The sequence below is a fragment of the Canis lupus genome, chromosome 5 (assembly GCF_003254725.2).
Source record: "Canis lupus dingo isolate Sandy chromosome 5, ASM325472v2, whole genome shotgun sequence".
Lineage (NCBI taxonomy): Eukaryota > Metazoa > Chordata > Mammalia > Carnivora > Canidae > Canis > Canis lupus.
In genome coordinates, this window is record NC_064247.1 from 83,356,002 (window position 1) to 83,383,681 (window position 27,680).

The 27,680-nt window shown below is 52.8% G+C and overlaps 1 long non-coding RNA gene across 3 annotated transcripts; it reads right to left on the reverse strand.

The window, feature by feature from the left end:
* Window positions 1-14,086: 14,086 nt before the first annotated feature.
* LOC112646444 (uncharacterized) lies at window positions 14,087-27,432 on the reverse strand. 3 transcript variants are annotated; one of them, XR_003127653.3, is made up of 4 exons: window positions 27,362-27,432; window positions 23,707-23,921; window positions 15,729-15,947; window positions 14,087-14,319 (listed from the first exon to the last, which is right to left on the reverse strand). It is a non-coding gene; the product is annotated as an uncharacterized LOC112646444 (long non-coding RNA). The 3 variants fall into 3 exon arrangements; XR_004816209.2 differs by having other exon boundaries at window positions 27,241-27,426; XR_003127654.3 differs by lacking the exon at window positions 23,707-23,921 and having other exon boundaries at window positions 27,241-27,426.
* Between the last annotated feature and the right edge of the window lie 248 nt (window positions 27,433-27,680).

Consider the following 27,680-nt stretch of genomic DNA (forward strand, 5'->3'; position numbering starts at 1 on the left):
CAGCAGTTATTCAGGTGGAAGGAACAGCGGCTGTGAGGGCTCAGATGTCAAGGAGAACTTTGCTCGCCTGGCTTTGTTCCCCAGGAGAATTCATCTTATCCTTGAGAATTCAGCCCAAACTAGAACCTCCTTCCTCTCAGTTCCTGTAGCTCCTTCCCGGCCCTTCGGGACACCCCACGTCACCGCCCAGCAGTGAGCCTGGTGCCCTCAAGGGACAGATGTCTCCTCTGATGTCCCAGACCCTGGTACCAGACCTGAAAGAGAGTGAATCCTCAGCGTTGTCGCCGTCTGCTATATGAATGGATACGTGCGTAGATGAATTTAAAGAAAAAAAAAAAGAATGGAAGAGCCTGATCTGAACTCTGGGACTGCCAAGCTTCCTCCATCTGCCCAGGCTCTCTCAAGAAACACCATTTCCTTCCAGTGTCCTGGGAATTTTGAAAAGGCTGATCCGTCATTATCTCTGGCTGCCAAGAACTCCTTTTTTTTCCTCCAAGAAATCAAACTAACCCCCAAATGTTGGGTGTGTTTGTGTGTGTTTCCTGCAAGCTGAGACCTGGCTTTCGAGAAGTAATCAATTCCAATTGATTGGCAAAATCTGACTTGTGTTCTCTCGGCCAGTTTTGGATGCTAAAGTTCATTAAAAGCAGGCCTCTGGCAAGCCTGCACCCCTCAGTGCTACGGTAATAAGCGCTTATGATGCCAAGCAGCAGGATCTGCCCTAAAGAGTCCCTGGCATGGTTTCGTGGGGACTTGCCCATCTGCAGCAGGGTGTTTTGTAAATGAGTAATTTGACCATGATAAAGATCCACGAGGAGTTTTTCCAAGCTCGGCCGGGGAGGGACTCGGAGAGAACCCTCTGGAGAAGAGCGGGAGCTTGCCCGGGCAGGGGGTGGAGACCCGGTCAGCCCTCCTCCTCCTCCCTGCTCTGACCTCGCCCCTCCCGGGCAGACGGCTCTTGGCACAACTGTCAGGAGGCAAAGGCACTGCTTTCCAGCCCTGTGCCCCTTGGAGAGGTGGGGCGCACGGCTCTCCTGCAGTTGTTTGCTTTCCGAGGCTCCGGGGCCTGGAGCTGGGAAGGTCTACATTTCTTCCTGAATATGCACAGGGCAGCAGCTTCTGGAAGTCATCAAGTTTGACGGCACCTGGCACGGGGTCCCCTGAGCGAGTCTTCCAATCCACAAGTCGGAGTCTGCCTTCAGCTAATATTTACGGCGTGCCCGTCGCGTGCCAAGCTCTGTGCTGGGCTCATGCCTGTGCAGAGCCACCTTCGCGTGTGTCATAGCGACGACCGGAGCTGGAGGTCATGGACACTCCGGGTTGAAAGTAAAGCATACTGTTTCCTTTTCCATTTTAAAATGTTCACGTGGAGGTTCTAAAAGGTCGTGCGAAACAAGCGTTAATTTTTTTTTTTTTTTGGTTACGGGGGATGGACGAGGGGGCTGGGGGAAGGCCTTGAATTTTCACCTTGCATCCTAATCAGATTATTCATAAGTTTAAGAAGTAGTTACTAAAATGCTTACTATGAAAAATATAGAAATGTAGGAAAGAAAAATACGCCACCTGTTAGATACGGTTCACATTTCCATTTTCATGCAAGTACATTAAGCATTACATCTACCCAAGCTCACACGAATAAATGAAGAGCCAGGCTTCGGCTCCAACTTGGTAGCGGTTCCCACCTGACTGGGGTTTCTGAAAGTGCTTCCTATCTGACCCTTGGTCCTGGGAGAGAATCTGCCAGAGGAAAGAAAAGGCTCCATGCTCAGGTGAGACTGGGCTATGTTGGGTTCCGCGTCTTAGAACTGGTGGCTCACAGTCAATTTGCTTATTAAAGGTTCTGAGAAGTCCTGCAAACGTATGGACAAGGGACCCTCACCCCTTCCAAGCCCTGTGAACCTCCTATAGAATCTACAGGTCAGCAGACTGGTTTTGGACAAATGCATGCTCCTGCTTGCCAGTGGCCATCCAGTCTCCTCCTCCCACGCAAGTGTTTGGAGTTCGTGTGGGCAGATGGGGACCCACTGTGGCCTCAAGGGAGAAGTGACCCCCTCCAGTCGCTGCTGGGAGGAGCAGTGAGTATCTTAGTGTCTGACCCGCTTATCTTTTAACAAAAGAGGAAGCCCACGAAGAGAAAGGGGAGCACCTCACCCAGTGTAAAGGTGGGGTCTGGGACGGGGCCGGCGTTTGAACCTGGGCCCCTCGAGCAGGACCTGGCTGCGCGTGGATGCAGCTGCTGCCGAGGCTGGGCCTGGCCCGTCGGGCTGTGGTGCGGCGAGCGTCTCTGGCAGAGTGTGGCCGTGACTCTAACTTCAGCCCCAGAGGCGCACCTCGTTGCCGACGGGATCGGTGGGTGCTGCCCCGGCTCCACGTTCTCAGTGGCGCCCACTTCCTCCACGGCACAGCCAGTTGGGCCCCAGCAGAGACTGGGCTTGTTCTGGGGCTTCCTGGGGGCCTGGCTCTGTGCCCAATACTTTATTGCCCCCCCTCCCAGTCTGCCTGATGATCCCGGGGGTGGGGGCACCCTCCAGGGAGACCAGGCTTGTATTTTCACTACACGAGAGAAAGCCGGGGCCCCAAAACCCACTGCCCATCTTCCGTGAAACCAGCCCTAAGCCCTGACTTTGGATTCCCAACCCTTACTGCTGCCCACAGGGATTAGAAATCCCCAAGCCACACTGAGCTTGACCCTGAGGCCAGGAGCCATCCAGACAGCAATCCAAACACCGGAGCACACTGAGCCGGGCCGGCGTAGAAGCGGCTCAGGGCACTGATAATGCTGAGTTCCAGGTGCCAAGCGGCTGGGATGGGTATTGAAGGACGAGACGGGCTTCCTGCCACGGGAGGAAGGAGTCGACACAGCCTGAGTGGTGGGCAGGGGTCCTCAGAGGTCAGACCAGTGGGAGGACAGTAGTGATGCACATTCAGAGGAGGCCACTTGTGCGGTGCGGGCGGATGTGGAGGGGGCCCCCGGGGATGAGTGAGAGCCACATAGAAGGTCAGCGCCCAGCCCCAGTGCAGGTGACGCCCGGACCACGGAGTGGTCCAGAGCCTGCCACTGTAGGGAGGGGGGGCTGCTCCCATGGGCGGCTGAGGAAGGAGGGCCCGGGCCGACCTCCGTGTGTCACCAGCCTGGCTGCAGAATGCAGACCACGGTCCCACGCCCTCGTGGTTTTACCCTTTCCCCTAGGATCGAGAGGTCGATTACATAACTAACTATGGGTTGATGGCCTGACCTGCCAAGTCTTTCCCACGTAATAAGCCCCGGATCAGTATTTGCTTTAGGGCAGGTCTCAGGCAGTAGCACACCAAGGGCAGGTCTCTGGGCCAGTCCACACTGGGTGGACGCGACGAGGGAGGGCCTCTCACCACCTTGCCCGGGAATTCGGAACCACGTCAGGGAGAAGATACACCTGTCTGCCCAGCGGACTTCTCCCGGCACTGACCGGCCTTAGTTTGGGGGTTCGAACATTCAGCCGCCAAACTTAGTGGCTAAGCTAATGCCATTTCAAAGGCCTCATGCTTTACTAGTGGAAGCCCTGGAAACGGTTCCATTTGGCAGGCTACTGAGTCTGGATTTGAGGACTTTTGAGCTCCTTCCTCAATATATTTTTTAAGATTTTATTTATTTATTCCTGAGAGACACAGAGAGAGAGGCAGAGACACAGGCAGAGGGAGAAGCAGGCTCCACGCAGGGAATGCGGTGTGGGACTCGATCCTGGGACCCTGGGATCACAACCTGAGCCAAAGGCAGATGCTCAACCACTGAGCCACCCAGGTGTCCCAATATTTTTGAAGTCTTGCCTGGCTCCTCGTAACACTCCCCCTCTCCAATCATGAGACTCCAGAACAAATTGCCTGGCAGCGTGAGGAGAGCTTCACAGCTTCTTGCCAGCAAATCTTCGGGCGTATTACTGACCAGGGCCTCCAGCCAGGAGCAGGCCCAGCCCCGCTCTTCCTCTGGGAAGGCACTCCCAAGGCCCCAAATAAACCTCGTAAGTCATGCAAATGCTCCCCAAAGGAGCCTGAAATGGTTGGCCTTTCTCTGGGGGCAGCAACAATGGTTCACGGGGAACATACAAAATATTACTCACGGGGGGTGCTGCATCAGGGCCCCTTGGTATTAAGGCTCTAAATAAAGCTTTGTAGTGAGTGGAGTGGGACCAGGGGAGGAACTGTAGGTGGTCCCTGTTGAAGGGACCTTCGGAGGCACCTCCTGGGAGGGCAGAGCTGGCAGCTGGCCCAGAGGGGTGCAGGGATCCAGGCCCTTCTCAGGCAGGGCTCTAAGGCCCGGCTGCAAGTCGTCCAAGCTCAGGACAGTCCGCGGGAGCCGCCAGCAGCGTTCCCAGGGGTTCTTGCCACTGTAGGTCCCTGGTCGTTCTGCCTTCAGTCTCATGAGCCGATTTTGGGGATCTGAGTTTGGGGGAGGATGGGCCAGGGACACCTGGATATAGCACCCAACACAGGGCCACAGCCCCCACCTGGACCAACATTATTGTCCCAAGGCCAAGTTCCTACTTTGACACTAGGCCCTGGTGCACGGCCTGGAGCCCACAGTCCTGGTTCCCACGCAGCTCCCAGGTGTAGGGCTCTGGTCTCAGCCGCCCAGGCCCGGGTTGGATGTTGGAAGCGGTGACCTCAAGGCTTGTTACCGCGGGGGTGGGCGCTGCACTAAGTGGTTCACGACAGTGGGTAAGGCTGCCCGCAGCCGTACGGCTCCAGCAGTTCGGCTCATGCAAGGCTGGCTGTCCTGCCCTCACCCAGACTCCCGTGGTGACACACATACCCCGTGGGAACCTTTGGGTGACAGTGACATCCTGCTGCTCCCATGTTTGCTTCCTGATCCCTGGGGAGGGCAGACCTTTGATGCGCTTTGAGGGTTTGTAATTTCATTTCTGTGCCTTGCCAATCCGCAGAACGTAGGTCGCTTTCTGTCGCTGTGTTTAATCTTTTACCTATTGATTTGTAGACATTTGTATATCTTCCCATCTTAAATTTCCTTCTCCTCGTTAATATTTTGTTATATATTTTGTCATATATTTAATGCAGCATTTCGTTTTTGGCCTTCGTGGTGTTTGTATTCAGAAGGCCTGACTCACCCCAATAGGATAAATATATTTCTCTGTTTTCTTCTAGTTATTTGATATTTTTCCTTGTTCGACATTTGACCCTCTAATAATTCTGGAACTTAATTTTGCGAATGATATTTGGTAAGGAGTAGGTAGGAATCTACTTACACATCTATCTACTTACGAACAGCCAAAATTAAATGAATAGCAAATGGCTCCTACACCATTTCTCAATGGATTTGAAATATGCCTTGTGTGGAGCACGTTCTCATGCATATGTGTTTCTCTACAGGTACGTGTGGGTGTGCATAGCATATGTACAGACATAGATCTGTAGATCTGAATTCTTTACATTCCTATTTTTCATGGTAATAAGGGGGGGGGGGGCGTGAAGGAGGCACTGTGGTCCTAGGGCCATTTCTGAGGTCTTGGCATCGATCAACAGCCAGTATAACAAATCTTTCTTAAGTCCACATTGCTTAGTACACATTTAAAAATGCATGTCTTGCGGCTGCACACGAAGAGGTACATATCCTGGGGCCTCTGCCTTCTGGAACTCCATGGCCTAGTGGGTGGGCAGATATTGGACATGTTTTCAAGGCTGAGAGACTTATAAATAATTAAATTGGCATTTAAAATCCTGGATTGGCTCCTGGAGCTGAAAAAGACATTAGTAAAAAAAAAAAAAAAAAAAAAAACCCTGTTGATATCCAAAGGAAGACTGTAGTTTAGTTATAATATGTGCAAATGTTAAGCTCCTCATGTTGACAAATGGACCACGATTACGGAGGAGGATAACATTAGGGGAAGATGGATAAAGGGGATATGGGAACTCCCCGAATCACCTTTGTAACTTTCCAGTAAGCCTAAAATTATTGAAGGCTAAAAAGTTTATTCAAACTTTAAAAAAAAAAAAAAGTCAGTCATGCAGAGTTAATGCAACAAAGGATATGCAATTCTGAGCTCCTCTCTGGCAGTCGGTGAACGTGGCCCCAAACGGGGAGGCTTTGATGTGTGTGGCTCCACTGGTTTCAGAGTTGGGTCTCATTGTCACCGGCTATGAAACAGGAGAGAGGTGCGAGGTGATCTCTGAAGCCTCTTCCACATTCTGGAGGTAGGGTTATTTGCCCCATATGGAGGTCTCCTCGCTCACAAGCCTTCACACATCCACAGATTTCACACTCCGTAGATGCCTAATGGGATTTGCCTCCAAGTGGGCCGAAGTCATGCTCAAAGAAGCAAGAAGCTTGGGTGAGAAGAAAATCATTTGAATTGCTGGTCAACAAACTGGCCGGCTCTTGTCCTTTGGCATGGCAGTTAAAACCTTGGGGTCTTGGTTTGCTCATCTGTAAAATGGGAATTAAAACAACACTCCCTGCCAGGCCTCCCCAAGGACTGCTTGTGGTAATGCCTGTGGGAAACATACCTTGCGGTACCCCGTGTGCCCTGGGCGCTCCTTGAATGCAGCTCCCTTGCCTCCTTCTCTCGCCCTTAGAGCATTTCCTTCTCCCTTCGGGTGACACAGCTGCGGAGGGCCCCTGCTTCACAGCCGAAGTCCCATTAAGAGATCCTCACCTTCCTCTTCTAAATTGTCGTATCTCTCAGTGGTGGCATTTCTTTCCGGGTGCTGGGGATAGTCAAGCAGGAGAGACGCTTTCTCTGTAACGCAAAATGTGATTTTTCCGGGATGATATTGCATGGGGAGGACATCTGAGTTGAAAAGGATTTTTAGTAGGCTCACTGTCACAGATCGGATAACGGGAAATAAAACCACTAAGACTCGAGGCAGTAGTACACCTCCAGTGTCCGGTATCCTGAAAAGCAGGCACGTTGTCTTGGCAAAGGGTTGAATGTCAGCCCCATTCTGGGCAGGGCAGAAAGCAAAGAGATAAAAGCAGGAACTTTGGCGCGGCCCCATGACACCCCTCCCCGGGGGGTGACGGAGGGGACCATTCCCAGACCCCGCCAGCAAGCGGTGCCTCCCGGAGTTGTGCAGCGTGCCGCCTCCACGGAGCGCTAGGCAGCCCCAGGGCCACATCCTGGCTCCCCAGGCACCTGCTGAGATGACATGACCAAATCCCTCTGGGCTGCACATCTGTCTATGAAACGGGGTCAGGATTAAATGAATCACTAGGGGGCACCTGGGTGGCTCAGTAGGTTAAGCTCATTCAGGTCATAATCTCAGGGTCTCGGGCTCGAGCCCCAGGTGAGGCTTTCAGCTCAGCTGGGGAATCTGCTTGTCTCTCCCCCTCACCCCTGCTGGAGTTCTCTCTTTTTCTCTCTCGGCTAAATAAAAAATAAATGAATCACTAGGATCTATAACACCCGCTGCAACACCATCTTTTTTTTTTTTTCCCCATGAATTCTCATTAAAGTTCTGCATAGAATTTCCTGCTAGGTCAAATTCCCCTTTACTGAGACTATCTGAAAAACGGGATATAAAGTGAGAAAAGAGGAATGCAGGTGTCCACGCCCTGCGATGCTATTTTTGTAAAGCTCCCAAACGAAAAGACCTGAGCAACATACCACGAAGGGACACGTGTGTACGTGATGTGCAGGCGTACGAAACACGCCTGTGAGCCTACACCAGCCATCTGACTGTGATGACCGCACGGTTCAGACTAAAGCTTGCCTCTGGCCGGCAGACGGTGGAAACAGAATGAGAGAAGGACCCTCGGAAAGTCTCAGTGCTTTAGTGACTTTATTTCTCAGGCTGGGCGTGGTCAGTCCGTGGGAATGGGTTTTGTGATTTCGCTCTATATCTTGCTCGTACCTGATGCGTATTTCATTATGCATCAAATAGTACGTGACTTAAAGAAACCCGGGGCCACCATTCTGCAAGGGAGTTTATGTGAAGAGGTTTATCAGGTGGAAGAAGGAAATCCAAAACCTATTCTCGGTCGCCAGAGGTAGAGACAGCAGCACAAGGACACAAACTCCGTGGGACCGCGAGCTTCCATCCCCACCTGCTTACCCTCAGCAGGCGCGGCTTTCTTTTATCCTCAGGCCCGGCAGGCCCCGGGCTGGAACTTCCGTGTCCCCCGCTCCCTGCTTTGCACAGGCTACCATTCTGCTTTCTGCCCTGTTCCCTGTGGTTCCCCCGAAACTCTTGCCCCGGGGCCGGAGGTGCAAGTACCCTGCTTGCTTTTTTGGTCTCACTTTTCCATCCTGTCCTTGAGGGTCGTTCTGCACTTGGGACTCCCATGCCATCCCTCTATCACCCGGTCCTGTTTCCTATGGCCTTGTAACACCCCCAGCATGAGGCACGCAACAGATGCACATTTCCTTCTCTCATTCCCGGATATGCCCATTCTCCGTTTCTCCATCCCTAAAATGGGGACGGCGATGCCTGCTTTGGGTGGACATTGTGCCAGCGCTAGGAGAAAGCCCATGTGCTTGACCGCCCAGCACGGGAACCCGAACAGAGGACACAGTTCGGAAACAGGTTCTTTACCAAGCTACGTGGCTCTCTTGCCGCAGCGGACCACTTGGCCTTTTGATGCCTCAGTATTCCTATCAGTCAAATGGGGCTGTCGGTCTCTGGCCGTTCATGGGGCTCAGAGGCAGGGAGGGAAGGGAAAGCACTTGGCTAGAGCCTCCGGAAGTTCCAGTAGAGCAGTGTCAGTGTCCCCAGAGAGCTGGTGCATCTGTCCACGCAGCTTTCTGATGGCTCAGTGGAGACACTTACTGAACTGGCAGCAGTTCCCGCAGCTCCCTCACAGCCCAGCCACGTTCACTCGCCTTCCCTCCTGCTCAGCTGCTTGGCTCCAAGGTGAAGGCCACGCTCACAGGCATGCGCTCTGACAAGGTGAAGTCACCGCAGGAATCTGTCATCTGTGGGCCATGGGTCCCGGGGAGGTCATGGCTCTTTCTCCCGTGTCCCCTGAGAGCCAAGGCAGCTCCTCGGCCTCCCACTGCCTCACACCACGGCTGTGACACCGGACACGATCGGCAACATGCGGCAATCAGCCTCCCTCGGCCTGCGCAGTGGGTTTTAGTTTCCAGGCTCCGGCCAGGAGGTGTTGGGATGCAGGGCGGTCTCTCTCCTGCCCCAGGGAGCAGATGGTGTTCACAAAACAGGTTTTGAATAACTTGTCAAATTAGAAAAAGGAAGATAGCAAGGAGCCACACAGGGGCCTGTGCTCTCGGAACTCAGGGATCCGCAGTGTGCATTAACCTCCGGGGTGAGAGAGTCGGGCACCCCCCGCCACTACTGGGCATAGGACACCTCGCTAATTAGGCCGCCGTCCCTATGGCCTGTCATAGTCCTTTTCCCTTTTCATCCCACCTTGGCTACATTTTAGCTGCATGATCTTGGACAAGTGACCTGAACACCCCGAACCACAGTGTCATCATCTGTGAAAAAGGAGAAATGATACTCTTCTGGGTTACCACGAAGGTTAAAGCTAACGCAGGTGGAATTCCCATCAGCCCGCCGAAGGCCCAGAACGTTCTAGTTGCTCCTGATGTTCTTGTCCGTCTGTCCGTCAGTCCGTCCGTAGCATCTGTTGTCACCAGCACGTAAAGCCTGCCTTTGGGGGCTCAGTGTGGGTATTCGATGACTGTTTGCTTATTCTTTGTATTCTAATTCTAAAATCTTAAGAAGGGAAGCTGGAAGGAGTAGAAATTTTGAGCTAAAATCTTGTTCTTCTCTCAATTTGAGAGACATTTTCTCATTTTAAGATTTGTGGCATAAGTTACTTCTTACCTCTCTTCTCATTGCAGTAATACCACATCTGTTTGCTAAGTGGGCTCTTCTCGAAGGCCCCTTCCTAGTCCTCCTCCTTGGGGGGGGGGAGGGTTGTTGCAAACTCACCCGCTGGCTCCACAGGCCCCAGTTCTTTGGACAAGCTGGAGCAGAAAGCCTAATAACCAGTCCACGCCGTGTTCTTGCCTCTGATAGATGAGGTCGGGCCCCACTTGGCATATTTAAAATGCATTTTTCTTTACTTGCTACCTCATAAGAAAGAAAGAGCCAAATCACACCCTCATTAGCTTCAAAGAGAAATACTGATGTTTGTTTTTTTTCTTTTTTTTGCCTTTTTCTTACATTGGCAAGAGATTTAGTTTTGCTTAAAGGAAACACAGATGACGCTAATGAGACCGCAGTGTCTTAATTTGCATATTAGATGAGATAAATATTGAGCTAATTAACACCTAGGATAAATTTTCATTGCCTGGGACAATGGTTGTAGGGTGATAGTTCTCTGCTGCTTACCCAGGAGCAAAACAATTTGAAGGGAGACACACTTCCCCACAAATACTTCAGGCCCACCAAAAATCCTCCCAGGAAATGCCATCCGGGATTCTTATTTTAATTTGTAATACATCGTGGATCCTCTTTCAAATCAACCCTGATCCTATTGGCAAGGGACTCCAATGGGTCTGGCGACAAACCTGCGAAGAGCAGGGGGCTGGGAGGGCCCGGGGCCTGTCCCAGCTGGGGTTCTGGAAAAGGGTTTGGAAAGAACAATTGTGGTGGGACTGGTCATTTATTCTAGCAGCAGAACTGGCTGCATAATTTGGGGGGAGCCCAGTGCAAAATGAAGACGCAGGATCCCTTGTTTGGAAATAATGTCCATTTAAGATGATGACAGTACGACATTAAACCAAGTGTGGCCCCTCGAAGCAAGGGGGGGGGGGGGCTGTTCTGCTGTGCAGCCGCCATGCTCACGAAGCCTGCTGCCCCTGTCTGCTGCAAGTGACCTTCGTAGAGAAAAAGGAAGGGGACATTTTTTTTTATTTGCCTTTTTTTTTATTTGCCCTTTTTTTTAAAAAAAGAAAATAGCTGGGTGTTACACTACATGTTGGCAAATTGAAGTTAAATTAAAAAAAAAAAGAAATAATATTTCATGCCCAGCTCATTTCAGTGAATTAAATGAATTTAAATGGATATAAATTAAATGGAAGAAGAGGAAAGGCATGCTCGGCACCAGGCCTGCCCCCGTCCACTCTCCGCTTTGCCTCTGTCCGCCTGGCGGATTCTCGGCCTCGGCCCTCCAGCCTCTCTCCGGCTCCCACCCCCCGAATCGGCCTCCCCTCCTTCCCACAAGGCTTTGCTCAACTTGCAACTTCCAAGGGCTAAGCTCTGCTCGGCTTTTTGTATTTTAATTGCTTTCTCTCTCTAGCTTTTAATGAGCAATCCGGCCTGTTCCTTCTTGGAGGACGCGTGGAGGCCACTGCACAGGTGACAGGACCAGGTGAAGCCTGCTTGGGGCTGGGGCCTGGGGCTCAGGGCTGGGGCTCGGGGCTGGGGCTGGGGTTCGGGGCCTGCTCGGGGCTGGGCTGGGGCCTGGGGCTGGAACTTGGGGCTGGGGCCTGGGGCTTACTTGGGGCTGGGGCTTGGGGCCTGCCCGGGCCTGGGGTTTAGGGCTGGGGCTGGGACTCGGTGCTGGGACTCGGGGCTGGGGCTGGGGCTTGGGGCCTGCTTGGGGCTGGGGCTTGGGCTTGGGGCTGGGGCCCGGGTCTGGGGCTCAGGGCTTGGGGCTTGCTCTGGCAGGGCGCTCGGGGCTGGGGCTCGGGGCCTGCTTGGGGCTGGGGCTCAGGGCTGGGGCTCGGGACCCACTTGGGGCTGGGGCTCAGGGCTGGGGCTTGGGGCCTGCTTGGGGCTGGAGCTCGGGGCTGCCACAGACCAGGGTGGTCCCGCAGCAGACGTACACTTTCTCCCGGTTCTGGAGGCTGGAAGGCTGGGGTCAGAGTGCCAGCAGGGTCAATCTCTGAGGCCTCTCCCCTTGGTTTGCAGACGGCTGCCTTCTCGCTGTGTCCTCGCATGGTCATTTCTCCATGCGTGTGCATCCCTGGTGTCTCTCCCGTGTCCTCATCCCCTCTTCTTGTGAGAACACCAGTCATATGGGATCAGGGCCCACCCAAGTGGCCTTCTTTTGACCTAATGGCCTCTTTGAAAGCCCTATGTAGAGATGAGAGCTTCGACGTCTACGTTTTGGGGACATAATTCAGCTCATAACAGTTGTCCTGTCCCCTACCCCCACATTACCAAGAGCCAAGTGTTTGAGGCTGAAGGTTAAGTGAAGACCTGTGAAGAGTCTGGGGCAGAGATGCTCTTGGGGAGACTCATGGAGACAGAGACAGGATCCTTCCTTCACGCGGGCTTCAGGCCCCCTCCACGTGGCTCCAGCCCTGCACCCCTTCTTCTGTCCAGGAGGTGACAAGGCTTTTCCTGCCCCCCTCCTGCCAGGACACGTCCTCACATACCACAGAGGGGGCCCGTCTCTCTTGCTGAATTTTACTGTTCGGTTGATATTGTGAACAAGGTTTTACTAGTGATGATAGATATTTGGGGATGGAGGTGAAAAAATACAGAGACCCTGGGGGGAGGTTAGAGCTCAGCCCTTTGTTTTGCAGTTTCGGTCCTTGATCCATCACAGCCCTCCGCCTTCTCCTGTCCCCTCCCCTAACGGTGCAGCTGTTGGAGGCTGCACGGCCTCTGACCAGCAGATGCAAGTAAGAGGGCAGGAGGGCAGCAGGGCTGTGGCCTGGCCCCAGGTGCCTCGCTCCGGGCAGCTCGGCTTGGCACAGCACCTGGCTGCTGGAAGGCAGCTTAGGATTCACGGCCTCCGGGCAGGAAGGAAGGGCCGGGACCACCAGGACCACCGGCCACATCCCCTGCCCACTCCGGGCCCCTGCCTGAGCCTGTCCTGGCTCCTGTCTGCTGGGGAGGCCTGGGGACGGCTACCTCACGGGGAGCCCGCTTCCCCAGCACCCCAAGACCCGTCTGCCTGCAGCTGTGCTCTGCCCAGGATTAAGCAAGCAATGCCCTGCAGCTGAAGGCCACTCAGCTCGTTGCTCCTTGCCCTTGGAAGCCCAAAATAGCTGTTCTTGAGGGGTCATTGCCCTCTCTGGTTCTATTCTTTTTCTTTTCTTTCTTTTCTTTTTTTTTTTTTTTTTTAGATTTTATTTATTGATTCATGAGAGACACAGAATGAGAGAGAGGCAGAGACGCAGGCAGAGGGAGAAGCAGGCTCCCTGCGGGGAGCCCGATGCAGGTGCGTCCCAGGACCTCGGGATCTCGCCCTGAGCCAAAGGCAGACACTCAACCGCTGAGCCCCCCAGGGGCCCCTTTTGTTCTATTCTTCCCCAGAGGTGATAGCTCATTTTTGAAGTCATGTCTAAGAGAAAAACTCTAGGCCAAGAGAAGTAGAAAATGCAACCAACCTGCCCGTGTGTCTCAATGTTCTCCCCTGGCTTCAATGTTGCTCTCCCCTCCAGATCCACATTCCCTCTTCCAAGGCCTCCCTGACTACGGTAGGCACACGGCTTTCCGAGTGCTCTGGGACAGCCCTGCTTATGCTGTGGAGAAACTTTTGGGGACAGAGCCTCTGACTCTGAGCCTGGCCTTCAGAACCTAGTGCGGAGCTGGGCACACACAGCCCCTCAACGAGCACTGGAGTGATGTGGACACCCAGTAACAAAGCTCCTCCCTCACTCCCTCAGCCATACCTGCTCAGGTGTGACTGCCTTGGCGAGGCCATCTCTAACTTGAGAGTTCACCCCTTCCTTTGTCGAGTCTTGCACGTTTGTCAACTTTACGTGCGTATCATGTGGTAATTATACTGAGCTGTCTACATCTCCTAGGTATTCCCCGAACCTTGAGCTAAGTGTGGCCCCGTGAAGGCACCATGACGTGACATGATGGTTGAACTGAACTGCACTTCACTAGGCAGAGAAATGATCGTATTACTTAAAGTAAGCTGGATTTGGCTCTGGCTAATTTAGAAGCAATTACTTACTTTATTCTCTCATTATTTATGGAACCAGTGTTATATGTCAAGGCCTGGTCCTGGGCATTATAAATGAAACAACTGTATATTTGTTGGGTTGAGTAACTTCCACGGACTAGCTGCCTCTAAAGAGGCTATCTCTCGATGCCTCCTTGAATAGGACCAGGACTCAGGTCTATTTTGTTCACTGCTCAATCCCCAGTGCCTAGATCCGTGACTGGCAAATAAGGTACTCCATAGTATTTGGAGAAAAAAAAAATGAATGAATAGACTATGAGGTAGATAGTATTGTACCATTTTATGGAGAAGTTGAATCATTTGTCAAAGTCCATTGAGCTACATTATGTGGCAGAGCCATGATTCTCGTCTGGTCTGTTCGACTCCAGTGGACATGGCGTCTCCATGTCCGCATCCTCTCCCAGTCTTGCGCGATGACTCATTGTCCTCAAGTAAGGGCACAGATGCTGTCATCTGAACCGGGCCATGGGTGTGAACCAGGAGTTCTAGGTGGGCTGGAGGAAGTGTGCGTCATTATTGTAATTACTGTTATGTTTTTCTGCAAAATACCAGAGGAGAGCTCAAAGAGAAGGTGGCAAGTAGGTGGGCCCAGTGGAATTAGAGCTTTGCAACCTTTATGTGATGGTCAGTGACAGACCTTGAGCAGCAGGTGGGTGCCAGGCCTGCGGGAGAGGCAAAGTTTGGCTTGACCACCACTGGCTCGCCTGAGGAAATTAAACAAACGTGGTTGGGTCTCAATCCTGCCGTAGACGGAGCGTGTCCTGTACCTTCCAATAACCCGTGATCTACTCAGGGAAACGGAAGCGGCTTCACACCTTGGCCACATGGTGGCAAGATGGTCACTATCCAGCCCTGTTCTGAGGGGGTCATTTTGCAGGTCTGTGGTATGGTCTATTTTCTGGATCTTTCTCTGGGAGAGAGCCCCAAGTTCAGGGGTGTTTATTGGCCAAGGTCTGATGAAAGGAGCCTTTGTTTTTCACCAAAGTAATCATCTCTAAGTGAGTGGGAACTCAGCTCCTGCTGCCAACCCAGTGCTAAGGAGAAATTAAAGCTCTTGATCTGCAATTGATCAGCTATTAAAGTCCCAGCATGGGGTGTTTCTGCGCTTTGTCTGTTTTTTGTTTTGTTTACTATTTGCTTTATTGGTTGGAATGGCACTCCTTCATTTAAGGCACATGGGAAGTGCTTCTTGATGATTTATGCCATGGAAGGCCCAATTTGTGGGATAGATAACAGGTGCTCTTTTGGGAGCATTAAAATGACATTGTTGTGGAATATTTATGCTAATGAATAGCTCAAGTGATCACTCCTGCGCTGATGGCTCAGGAGTAGCTGTCACTGCCCGAGGAGCAGGTTATGATGTCAGCCTCCTCCGTGTCCATGTTCCCTGACCTTTTATGAAAAGGCAAGAGAGACGACAGGCTCTCACTTGTTTATCCCCAATTACGAATCTGCTGTTTTCGATGTTTAAACACATTTATTTAATCCCACTGCAACCTCTACAAGGAGCCGTGGCTACCTCCACTCTCCAGATGAGGAAATGGAAGCTCAGAGAGCTCAAGTGATTTGCCTGAGGTCACACAGCTTGTCTGGCTTGGGTTTGTCTGGTTGGAAAATCGGTGTCTCTTTCCTCTATAATACATTTCCCCTCCTCGGCCTTAGAATCCCACTTACTGATTTTCAAGACGGCTCTGACTCTTGTGTGTTTTCTGTGGCACTTGGGAAAGATACAGGATTAAGAAAGAGTCGCATCTGATCTCACAGATGAGGGGAGGTGGGCTCCCATAAGCCTCTTCTCCTCCGCTCTAGGCCTGATTTATAGAGATGCCTCGGGACCCCAGGCGGCAGGGCCTGGTGGATAGTATGGGAGCAGATACGGTGCCCTGACCTTTATCCTACGTACCTGATACGGGCTCAGTTTTTACTTTGCAGAACATGTGGTATATACTATTCTTTCCATCGTTCAGAGGACGAAGTAGAGAGACATAGAGGTGATGAGCGAGTTACCCAGTATCATTTGACAAGCAGGAGACAGGAAGAGACTTTAAGCCACTGGCATCTAACTTCAAAATCCATGGGTCACCATGTCTCCCTTTGGGGGAGGGGGGAGGGTGATGAGTGTCTGTGAATAAGCGAAGGTGATAGTAAGTTAGCAGCTGTGTTTGGGGAGGGAGTGGCACACGGAGGAGGCCAGCTTCTGGGAGAGGAGTTGGCACAGGAGGTGGCCTTCAGGGAGGGCAGGGCTGCGGCTGAGCCCATCTGTGCTCAAGCAAACCCTTGTCCTGGCTCAGTGTGCGGCAGGCCAACTCCAGACTCGGAGAGAAAGTAGGGAGGGCCTCTCACCCTCCATATGTGACATTAGAAAAGATGGAATTAAAGGTAATGAGCATCTCCTTGGAGATTCTCATGCACCCCCTATGTGAAAACTAAAAAAAAAAAGAAACAATCTTCATATTTGCCCTAAACATTCTCCTTATTTCACATTCCCTGCCTCCCTTTCAATATCTTGAGAAAGGTGATGATGGTGGGACAGACACCGGGTCTGGGTCTCTGGATCATGAGATCGAGCCCTGCACTGGGCTCTGTGCTTAGCATGGAGTCAGCTTGAGATGATGTCTCCCTCTGCCTCTCCTGCTCATGCTCTCTCTGTTTCTCTGAAATAAATAAGTGAATTTTAAAAAAAAAAATCACAGAGCTGAAGTAAAAATAGAAGTTTTGCCCCAGGGGTCACATTGGAGCTCTGGTTGCTGCACAATGCTGCTTGCTCATCCTGAGGTTAGCCTGCAAACACCAGGACCCCACAGGTTGGGCTGAGAATAAGCCAGCAACTAGTAAGCAAACTTCAAAAGTTAGGAGCGTGGTTCCTGAAGCCAGAAGTGGGCAGTCCAGTGCATACAGAGCACAGAGGAGAAGAGTCATTCATTCAAAGCCTATTTGTTGAGGGCCTCCTAGAGAACGGGAGATGAACCCACTGCCCTTGGAGCCCACATTTTTTTTTAAGAATTTATTTATTTACTCATGAGAGACACATACAGAGAGAGAGAGAGGCAGAGGGAGACGCAGGCTCCGTGCAGGGAGCCAGATGTGGGACTCGATCCCGGGACCCGGGGATCACAACCTGAACCAAAGGCAGGCGCTCAACCGCTGAGCCACCCAGGTGCCCCTAGAGCGCACTTTCTAAATGCTGGTGATGTGGACTGGAAATAACTGCAGCCTCCCCTACACGGGTTGCAGATGATCAGAGACTTCTTAGGGCAGCACATTCCAAATGGGGGTCTTGTTGGAATGCAGATTCTGATTCAGAATGTCTGGGCTGGGGCCCAGGAATCTGCATTTCCCCCAAGTCCCGGCCGCCACCGCCACTGCTGGTGTTTTCCCATCCTCGATGTTAATGGTGAAGCTTGGGCTCAAAGCCCACCGTATTTTCTATGTGGTCTATTTACTTCAGTGTGTGGACTCCCATGAATCAAGTTCTCCTTCCGGAGCCTGGACTTCAGCATACTCAATAAACCCATTTATCATCTCGAGGAAGAGGCCGGAGATAAAGATCCCCTCTGGGCGCAGATAGAGACCTCGAAGAGGTACAGTCATCTGAGTCTTGGAGTCACGACTCTTGCCTGCAGTGGAGCAGATTGCAGGAACAGGCCTCACTGCTGCTGGATATCCTGCCGGTGCTAGATTTTGAGGGCCGCCCCGCATGGTGTAGAACTTGAACTCGGTCCAAATTTATGACGCTTTTATCACTTTGTGCTTTTAGGAGAAGCCGTCAATCCACAATCCACTTTTCGTCTCAATTAAAAAAAAAAAACAAAAACAAAAACAAACAAACCCTCCACCCCCCAGGTCGGGAGTGACTGTGTTATCACAGACAGGCACCTGCATTCTTCATCTTTTCTGGTCAAAATTTTCAGATCGGTTCACATCTCGGCAACACTTGGGCCTCGCTTAGTTCCCAGCCCCCCTCCCCCACTCCCATGTAGATGCTGCGGCCGTGAGCAATGTCCAGACGCCCGGCTCAGGTTAGCTCTGGCAGCCGCGTGCTCCGCGGTCACCTCGTTGTAATCCACTCGCAGAAGCTTCGAGAATGCGGGCGTCAGAGCGGGGAGCCGAATGGCAAAGCGCCTCTGGAAGTCAGAAACCCCTTGAAAAGGGGAGGCTGGCTGGTGGGCACGTTGGTACATATTAGGGAGAGGAGGTGAACCCCTGAATGAGCGGGCGGAGAGCAGCGAGGGGCGCCCCGCGCTTGGGAGTCAGAGCTGATGTGCGAGGGACCAGGAGCGGGAGGGCGGCCTTTTCCGTCGGCCCCGATCAGCAGCCTCTGGCCACCGAGCTGTCCCGGGCGGGATCTCATTTCGTTGGGGACAAACGGGACGCACGCACAGCCCGCAGAGGCAGAGTTTCCGAGACAGAAAAAAAAAATGCAGTCGAGGGTAAATGCTGTTTACTCTAAAATATGAACTACAAAGAGAGTAATTGTTTAATCATCTGGGGCCTTTACACAATTTACTTTTTGCTCTTCTCATCATTCTAACACCATTACCTCTGTGCTGCGCACCTGTTCCCCTGCCAAATGGGCACGTAACCGAGTTAATAATGCCATTATCCAGAGCTCACTGCAAAAAGAGGGCAAATCCAGCCTGGGACAAGGGAGCAAATAAATATATAAACAAATAAAGATTAATTTTTAAAAAAGTACCGTTCCTTGGATTTTTTTTTTTTTTTTTTTTGCTCAAAATTTTGGGGAAAATGGAGTCGACCCAAACACGGGGCCACAGGGCGCGAAGCACAGGGTCCTGCTTTTCCCTAACGGGTGCAGTCGCGGTGGTGAGCGCCTGTCGGAAACCACTGGACGCTTCATTGCAGGGTCGTACGTCTTTAGCTCTCTGCATAATGAAGGATTAATAATTGCCACGCGTTGTGCCGCCAGCACAAAGCAGTACCTCGCTTACTGTCTGCGTGGTTTCTTTTTAAAACGCACCCAACACTTCTCCTTTCTGCCTTTTGCTCTTTGTGGTTGCTGGAAACCTTAAATGCAAAACCAGTTTTTTGTTTCTTTTCTTTCTTTTTTTTTTTTTTTAAAGAGCAAACCTGATAAAATCAGTCGCCGTTTCAGGACGCCTGCACCATCTATTTCAGTGGTTTATAGATTAAGGGAAGGTTCCATGGCCCCGTCCCCCAAATGGGGTAAATAGTGGCGGCCGTCATCAACCTGCTAAACTTCAGGAAGAGGGAATGGTCTCCGGGAGAGGCATCTGGTCGGTCATCGAGCCTGGGATCACTTTTCTCCGAATGATAGCGGCATGATGGGGAGGGAGGGGTGCCCAGCACCACGGAGCTCGTGCCCATTCATTTGTCCAGGCATTTGGCCTATGTCAAGACCTACGCTGAGAGGCCATGATGAGGACAAAAAGTGGCGGACACAGAAGCCCGCTTGGGGTTCACATCCTCGCGTGTGAGCCAATACTATCTAGAGAGTCAAATGGAGAAATGTGAGACGACAACATGGTAAGTGTTTTGAGGGAGGGGGATGGGGTACCATGAGAGCTAATGCTGAAAATTGATTGGGTCGGGGAGGACCTGAGAAGCTTCCAGAAGAAACGATACTAGAACTGTCCTCTGCTGAGGGTGATTCCAAGTCCTTCAGTACGTAAGGGTTAATCTTTTCTGGATCCTCCTCTACGCTGGTCCTCACGATAGAGAAGCCCGGCAGAGTTACGGTCCCCATGTGGCAGATGGGGCCCGTGAGGCACGGAGGGGGCCGGAGCAGATCTCCCCCTCCCTAGAGCCTGGTGTGCCCCAGGGGCGCGCGCTGTCCCCCGTGTCCGCCAGCCTGGCGAGGAGAGTGTTTCTATCTGCCAGTTTCTGGGTTATGCTTTACGGATTAAGTCTGATCAGACTTAGCTGTGACTGGTCTCTCAGAAGTGGTAAGACTCTGAGTCACTGAAATGAAATATTTTGCAGCTGCTCCCATCGGCTGGCCTCTTCAAATGTGGCCGTTCCCAGGTCTGTGGCCAAGTGTCTGTTCCAGCTCCTGCCGTCTCCTCCCAAATCCTTATCCCCTCCTGCCTGAGGCCTCCTGTGCTGGTTCCCCGTCTTTGCACAGACAGCTGCACACCGACCGTAGCACGATCTTCAGAGGAAGCCGCCCCGGTTCTCGGTGTGTCTTCTGCTTGGTCCTTTGTCTTCCGGAGCAAGACGTAACGGAGACGAGGTGGAGGAGCGTGGACGTGCAAAGGCCCAGCTCTCCTCGGGCCCTCGGTGGGGGCGGGGGCGGCCCCGGGGCCCTCCTGAGAGCCCACACGGTAATAGCACCGACACGGGAGGTCCGCTCCCACCCGGGCCTCGTTAGTTGGCTCATTCAGGGCTACAGTAGCATTGCCCCCTGGCCTCCACCGGGACTAGAATCATGAACAAAGCGATGGGTGCCATCCTGGGTGGCCTCCCAACAAATGAAACAGGTGTGCCCCCGGACGGTGTCGGCACATTCCTACCCTTGATGTTTCTGCATGAACCTCACAGAAAGTGGGCTGTGAATGAGGTGAAGGAGGCCCACAGGCTGGCTCTATGGCCCTGATGCCGTCGGACTCGCCTCAGTGGCAGGAGGTGACTGACGTCCTGCCCACGCTCTGAGCCACCAGCCCCCTCTGACGTGCTCCTGCTGGAATCGCTGTGTGTCTTGGAAATTATGTTCACGAGTCCGAAGAGCCGTGAGTCTCTTTGTTTTTTAAGGATGTTGTTCTTGTAAACCCTGCCGGCCCTCAGAACACACTGGATCAAGCAGCTAGAGTTGGGGCGCACACCTGGCAGGTAGCCTAGCGTTGGTCACGGGTGGCAGGCTCATCCTCGGGAGGGCGGTTGGATCAGGAGGGCGGGGAATCCATGCTCCCAGACCTTGCTGAGGGAAGGAGAACCCCTTTGGCCTTGTGTGGGAGAGCAATGAAATGGAAAGAGATCTTAGAAGAAAATGGGCTCCTCCAAATATACACCTTGAAGCCTGTTGACTTTCTCCCCTACCTGGCAGTATGCTTGGCTCTCGAGGATTAGGAAACAAGAACCATTCCATTCAGGAGAGGTTGATTTAGCAGTCGACTTACTGGGCTTTTACTAAGCTCTGCAGGAGAGGAGAAAAAAATGGAATTTTATTGCCGACACGCAACGTGTCACATCCAGTGTCTCAGATGCTCAAGGGGAGCCTGATACTTGGGTTTGGTTGGGCCCATTTTGCAAATGAGCAAAGCCAGACAGGAAGAAGCCCTCTAATTAGGACTCTGGATCTGCCTGCCTGGGAAGCCCTCTCCTCGTCTACAGATCAAGTCTGTCCTTAGGAGGCAATGCTTCGGGCTCCGACCCAGGGTCGGCTGGAAGAGGCGGCTGTGCCCAACGAGAAAGCCTCACGCTGCTGTGGACGCGCAGGACAGGAGGGCAGACAGGTGGGGGCTCCTGGATGCGCAGATCTGAGCTTAGACGTGAACGAAGGCCCTTGCTTCGTGGAAGCAGGTGGAAGACGGACGCTAGAGACTGACTGCCCCGCCCCACCCACTTCAGATGTTGAGACCGAATTTCCAAGCTGATGGTGTCGGAGGCGAGGCCTTTGGGAGGTGGTTGCTTCATGAAGCCGGAGCCCTCGTGATGGGGCTCGTGCCCTTATGACAGAGACCCCAGAGAGCTCCCCCACCCCTTCCACCTTGGGAGGACGCCCCGAAAAGGCGGCCATCCGCCTACCAGACACGGATCTGTCCATGCATTGCTCTTGGACTTACCATCTTCCAGAACTTTGAGAAATAGTGTTTGGGCCTGAGCCTCCAGCCCCGGGGCCCCCGTCCCCCCTCTTGGGCACTCTCCCACAGCGGCCCAGACAGACGAAGACAACAGGTATTCCAGGAGGAGGAGCTCTCAGGGAGCACTCGGACAAAGCTGAGCAGACCCCTCGCGGGTGTCCTCAGGGGGCCCCAGTCACGGAGAAGGGGGGCGATGAGTACCTGTTGTACGGCTGCCACCTCGCGGACTCGGTACTGACCCTTGGTACTGCTGACACGTGAGCTGAGTTGATCCTTTGCGTGGGGGCTGTCTTGTGCTCTGTGGGGTGTTTAACAGTCCCGCTCAGCGCTCTCCCTATTATGACAGCCAGAAACATCTTCGGACATTTGACCAATGTCCCCTGAGGGGCAAAGTCACCCTTGGCTGAAACACTGCTCTAACTCGCTGTTCACAGCCACGTGAGCCCAGGCTACTCCCTTTAACCCTGACGTAGAAAAACGGAGGCTAGTGGTTACAAAACTTGTGCCTGGGAGTGTGGGGTTGTGAAAGCACGTTTGTTCCGATGTGTTTCAAGCCTGTGCCTGACTGCCGAGGGGAAGGAGGGTCAGGGCCAACTCTTGGACCTGGTCGCCGTGAGCTTTGATCTGCTTTTTCATGCTTTGGTACTTGCCCCCGGCCTAGTTTTGCTTCTCCAGTTGGGTAGAAGCGCCCTGTGCTGCATGAGAGCAAATTGTCGGATTTTAATCCCCTTAGATACGCCTTATTAATGCTCTTGCACAACACGCCGTGAGCCGGTTCGTTCATTCCCGAACCTTTAGCGAGGTCTGGCCACGTCCTAGGCATGATGTTGGGTGCCGAGGGGAGAAGGGTGAGCAGGTCCGGCCCGGTGCTGCTATCACAGGCTCTCATGACAGCTGGAGACGGACCCCCGGGTGCTAAGCACGCCGGCAACAGCAGAACGGGACGGCCTGCTCGGATGGGAAATACGGGGATGGGAGCGCCAACCGGGTACCCTGAGGTCTGAAGGGTGGGCAGGCAGCAGCCTTGACGACGCGGGGCGGACGGTGCTGGAGGCAGAGAACGGCCAATGCCAAGACTCGCCAGGGAGAAAGAGCGTCATCTGCGGAGTGGATGGGGGGGCTGCGTCTGCAGCGAGACCCACCCTCCATGACGAGCTCTTGGCCACCGGAGCTTCCAGTGAATCGCCCCACGGACAAGAGTTCCAGAACAATGAAGGCTTGGGTGTGGGAAAGAAAGTGGACCTGGGGGTGGCCCGAGCGCCTCAGGAACTCCTGCCTGACGGATGCTCTGGAGACACATCCATGTCTCCTTGTGTCTGTTTCTTCCCAGAACTTTCTAACTCATTTGGGTCGTGTCCATGAGCTGGGGTGGTGGGTCCTCCTTGAGCTGAAAGCCCTGCCTTTTCTCCCTGCAGCCTGGACTTGGAGTCTCGGCCTCTGCCCGGCCTGTGGCAGGGACACACCTGTGCCTGTGGCGCTCCTTCACACCCCCTCCTGCTCTCGGGCCTCTGCCATTGGCCTGCTCAGTGCCCTGAGTGTGTGTTGGTCTTAGGGGAACCCCTGTGCTGTGCCCACCTACCCCGATCACCGGGGGCCAGGCCCTGGGTACCCCCACCACCCTTCTGTGCGAACTCTGACCATCCTGGGATGAATTCTCCTCTTGCCTCTTGCCGCCCAGTTTGCCTGGAGCCGGGCCTCTCTGTCATGCTGGATACATTTAAAGTGTGTGTGGGAGCCCGCCCTCGGAGCTTGCCTGGAGCCACGCCAGCCCTGGGGATCCGGGGAAAATTAAGCCACAATTCCCGCCTCCAGGAATCCATTCCCTCCTGGCTCAGGGGCTCGATCAAAGGGGCCAGCATTTCGCAGACTGGGAGGCAGCCAGTGGCGTGTGACACAGAGCTGGGATCTGTGGTGCTGGAGATCTGAGCTGGTGCAATGTTGGTTCCAGAGGGCAGGAGCTGTAGGGTGTCGGCAAGTTCCCCAACCTCCCAAGATGTGTGCCTGTCTCAATGTGGCACCCAGATGCCTGACCCGCTTCCCAGCCCTTCTTTTTCAGGATTTCCTGTGTCTTCCTCACCCAGTGGCCGCTTATGTGCCGCTCACCCCATGTCCCATGTTCCTCGATGGCCTGCAGAAGGAGAGTCCTCCTTGGCTTCACTTCTTTGTAGCCTGGTGCTGGAGAAGAGTAGAAGCTTGACCATGTCACGGTGGATTCAAACCCCATTTCACAACTCAGAGGCAACATGATTTGAGAGCAGTGGCTCCGCCTTACTGGGCCTCCATTTCCTCATACGTCAGATGGAGATGACAGCTCCTTTCTAGGAGTAAGGGAGGAACGACGGGAGAAGCCCTCGCCTATGCTGGCACTCAGGAGGCCTCTCCCAACATCAGTTTCTGCCCCCTTCTTTCCCTCCTTCCCTGTTCCTTCCTCCTTCGCTCCTTCTCATCCTTCCCTCCTCGCCCCCACCCTCCTGAATGAATTCAGGACAAGATCACTCGAGGACATATATCCTTTGTCTCCTGTGAGAACCCCCCCCCCCCCATGTAATTGTCAGCAGCAAAGTTGGAAAATTAGGATGTCTGAAGCAGCTCTCAGCCCGGCAACATCTGCACCAGACAAACTCGAAAAGCCCTCAATCCCCAGTCATGAATGCACTATAAAAACAATGTGGCAGAAATGAAAATTGTTCCATCATAATATTTCACAGTTCTTTTTGACAAAAGCCAAGCCGCCCTCATGAATACACATTTCCCAGCATCTTATGCATTATGCATCAGCCTATAGCAGGGGACCTGGGAATTGCCAGTCCCTAGTAAAGGGCCTTTGAAAGTGCCTATTTTGTAAACAAATGGAGCCCAGGCCCAGCACTCGGGCTCTTTAGGTAATTTAGGGCTGACTCCAGCTGCCCAAGTGGGGACCAGCCCTTCTTGGGGCCTTAAATGGCAGAAGCATCTCCGACGCTCAGTGGATGGAGTGGGCTGCTGCAGTGTTCGGTATCTAATCTTTAATTTCGTAGTATCCAAGGTGGCCATTTGGAGGGACAAGGCCGATTCCTGCTGGAGCCAGCGCCAAATGTCACTGGGATGCCAAATGAGCCCGCCAAGGCCGGCTTGCTGGCCGAGCAGACAAATTAGTCAGGGCTGGGGCCTCCCAAGAACCTCAAATGGGATTAAGCCTCGTGACAGAGGAAGCTGCGGAAGGGTGCAGGGGACGAGGACACCCAGGCACAGATGACCCGGGTGGCCCGCCTCGCCGGGCTCAAGGCGGGTATTTTTGTCGGTCCCAAGCAGGCAAATTGGAAATGTGTGTGAAGTGTGTGTCATTGTCAGTGAGAAGGCCTTTGAGCATTAACTAACCCCTGGGTTTCAGAGACGGGGAGACTGAGGCCAGACATTTTCAGCGACTGGCTCAAGGTCACGCTGATTGGCGAGCAGCAGGCCTGGGACTGCTGGAAGCCTGTCGTCTGTCCCCCACACTTCCCACTGCCTCAATCATGAGTTGGCAGCGGCTGAAAGCACCAGGGGCAGAATGGCTCCTGATTGCTCTGATTTGAGCAAAGGGCAGACTGGGATCCAGCACGAGAGGCCTAGGCAAGAGGGCGATTCAGGGCCGTTTTGTATAATTTGCAATCTGTCCTCCACGGTGGCCGTGTTTTAAATGGTGACCGGTGTGTGAGACATAACTACTCGTGTACATTATATCTGTTGCAATAACAAGGGGATGATTGATTCATTGCTACGTGTATTTATTTTGTAAAAATCCCGTCTCCCGTTAGGATGCGCACGGATTTCAGCCAAGGGACACAATTTGAAAGCCCTTGTTGGGTATATCCTGTCCTTTCTTCCCTGCACCTCGAATTCTCACCTGTACAGTGAGGGACTCGGGAGGGACGATCTCAGAGTCGTGTCCCAGCTGAAAGATCCCACCTGCCGCGGCGGGGGGGTGGGGACACCGTGCTGAAGTCCGGGAGGAGAGAGCCCCCCTCGCCCCCCCCCGCAGAGCATCTGCAAGGCCAGGCTCCCTGACTGGGGGGCAGGCGGAGGCCTCAACCCGGTGAGGGGAAGTCCCTCCTTCCTGCCTCCGTGCCTGGTGTTCTCCAGCTGCAGGACCCGCTCGCCGATGGGTGAGGCCTGATGCGTGAAAGCGGCTGCAGCCGAAGGCTGACCAAGACGATGAGGCCGTTTGTTCCTCCTCACAGACACCTGAAGGATCTGCTTAGGCCTTGGCCTCTTCCCCGTCCCCCGCTGACCCAAGGAGCAGGCACGCTGCTGGGGTGGTGAGGTGGTTGGAAGGAGGTTGTCGGGGTCAAGTCACCTTCAATGCTGACAGCCCGCCCATGACTCCCTGAACCTCGAATAAGTGCTGCTCAAACTACTGTTTGCTTTTGGTAAAACACTCCCTGTTCTCGGAGCTTCTGGTTCGATGGAGATGTATGTGTGAGTGGTGGTGGGAGTTTCGCATTTCTAAATTCCCAGGTGATGCTGCTGGTTAGGAACCACACTTTGAGAACCAGTGACACAGGGAGGAGGAGGAGGAAGAAGAGGAAGAAGAAGGAGAAGGAGGAGGGAGGAGGGAGGAGGGGGGAGGGGGGAGGAGGAAGAAGAAGGAGGAAGGAGGAGAATATCTACTGGTCCTCTGATTCCTTAGCCCAGCATCTTCAATCGCCTCAAAAATGCCCCCAAATAGTTGTAAAAATAAACAATTTCAAGTTGTACAACTGGCAGAGCAGTAAGTAAAAAGTGTCCCTGGGTACCATAAATAGTTATTTACTTGATTTCAAGCCAAGAAATAATTTCCCCTGCATTTTGAAAGTAAGATATTCAGTTTGGAAGCCTTTGAAACTCAAAAAGTATAAAAATAAAAACACAATTAGATGGAAGTGCATCACATAGCCATAACAGCTGTGAACAGGCTAGCCTCCCGTCATTTTTGCCCAGTGACTGTGTTTCCTTAGGTCTTTGCCCTGGTCAGACGCAGGTTTCCTAAATTGGCATCCTTGGGATGTTAAGTAGCATTATGAGCAATACAACAAAAACAAACCCAATGAAACCCAAAGTGACAACAACAACGCAAAAGGTGTAGTGGAGGTGGATCCAAGGTCACCATCTTTGGAAAATGCTAATAGTGACCAAAATAAAAACTTGAACAGTTTTCAACTGGAGGATTCACACTCGTGGACGCTCAATGTACTCAAGGCTCCTGGGGGAAGGGCTGTCTGCCAAGTAGGCTGCCTTATGGAATCCCTCCTCTTCTCCAAATGTCCCCCACCCACCAACCAAACTTTTTAAGGGATCAAAGTTCTTACTTAGCCTTCCTAAAAGAAATGCCTGGAAGATTGTGAGAAATTCACTCTGGGTATAAAACACCTAGTTTTAATCTCCTATCACATCCTTTTCTATCATTGGTCATCTTGGGTTTTCTGAAAAGAGCTGCCTTATTTTGTTGAAGATTCAATAAACAAGAAATGGTCATTCCACCTCTTTTATCCCTCTCTAGCTCGTCAAGAGTTAGGATTCACCACAGGTACTTGCTACGGCCCGTGACCTGAACTTACAAACAGCTCTCTTCTTCTCAAATGGAGGACACTAATTCCATCACAAGGGTCCCGCCTCATGACCTCATCAAAACCTAATTACCTCCCACAGCCTGCACCGAAAATACCGTTGCGTTGAGGTTTATTGCTTCAACGTCTGAATCTGGAAGGGCACAAATATTCAGCCCAGAACAGCTTCTTCACTTGTTAGCAAAGCAACTAACCTTGTGGAGATTGTTCACATTTCTAAAAGAAGCATGGGGGTTCCTGTGTGATCCACAGTCTCTATTCTGGCCATTGTGACATAGGTATGGCCTGTGAGACACGGATTGCTGCTTGCCTCCGTGCTCCGGCACATTCCATTCCCTCTGCCTACAGAGCCTTTACCTACTCTCTATTCTCCCATCTAATTCCGAGCGACCTTTCGAGACTCAGTGTTGTTTCTTTCTGGCAACCTGCCTCCACCAGAGCTCTTTCTATGATGTGTTCACCTGTCTCCCCCTCTCCCATGTTGCCCTGAGAGGCTCTCTGAGGATGGAGGCC